We start from the raw sequence: 1,132 nt of genomic DNA on the forward strand, positions 1-1,132 counted from the left end.
TACACAATGCAGTACTACACAGCTATAAAAAAGAAAGAACTCTTACCATTTGCAACAGCCTGGAGGCCATTATGCTAAGTGAAATAATTATCACATGATCTTACTCATTGTCGAATCTACGGAACAAAATAAACTGATGAACAAAAATAGATCCAGAGACATAGAAGCATGGAGCAGACCGTGGGTGGGTGGCAAGAAATTAGCCAAAGAGCTTATATGCATAACCCATGCATAACCCCTGGGCACAGACATAGGGTGGTGAAGGCCTGAGGTCGGGGCGGGCTGGAAGAGGTCAATGGGGGAAAAGGGGGACATATGTGATACTTTCAACAATTAAGATTTTTTTAAAAAAAGAATCACTTGTCTAAATATATATGGGTCTATTTCTGGACATGCTAGTCTGTTCCACTTACCTATCCGTATGTCAATGCCACATTGTTTTAATTACTGTGGCTTTATAGTATATCTTGAATCAGGTAATGTAAACCTTCCATATGGATTTTAGAATCAGCTTGTCAGTATTCACCACTGGTGTTTTCATTGGGATCGCATGCATCTATAGACCCATTTGGGGACAATGTATATCTTAACATTGTTGTCTTCTGACCCACGAAGAAGGTGTAGCTATTTATTTATTTACAACTTCTAAAATTTCTCTCAGCAGTGTTTTCTAGTTTCCAGTGTAAAGGACTTTCACATATTTTTTTGTCACATTTTATCCCTAAGTATTTGATATTTTAATGCTTTAACAAATGGCATTTTCTAATTTTTACTGTTAGAATATAGAAATACAATTATTTTTTGTATGTTGATCTTGTATCCTTCAACCTTGTTAAAGTCACTTACAGTCATGTACCACATAATGACATTTTGGTCAACAACAGAGCACATCTAGGATGGTGGTCCCATAATATTTTAATGAAACTGGAACAGTCCTATCGCCAGGTGATGTCATAGCCCTCCTAATGTCATCACACAATGTGTTCCTCACCTGTTTGTGGTGATGCTGGTGTACCAGGTGTACTGGTTAATAATGCGGATTTTGTAATCAAAGAAAACACAATAATTTTAAGAGAAACATCACAAGTGCTTTATTCAAAGTAATGTCCATCGCTAGCTACATATTTCCCCA

Source organism: Myotis brandtii, unplaced genomic scaffold, assembly GCF_000412655.1.
Source record: "Myotis brandtii unplaced genomic scaffold, ASM41265v1 scaffold190, whole genome shotgun sequence".
Classification (NCBI taxonomy): Eukaryota; Metazoa; Chordata; class Mammalia; order Chiroptera; family Vespertilionidae; genus Myotis; species Myotis brandtii.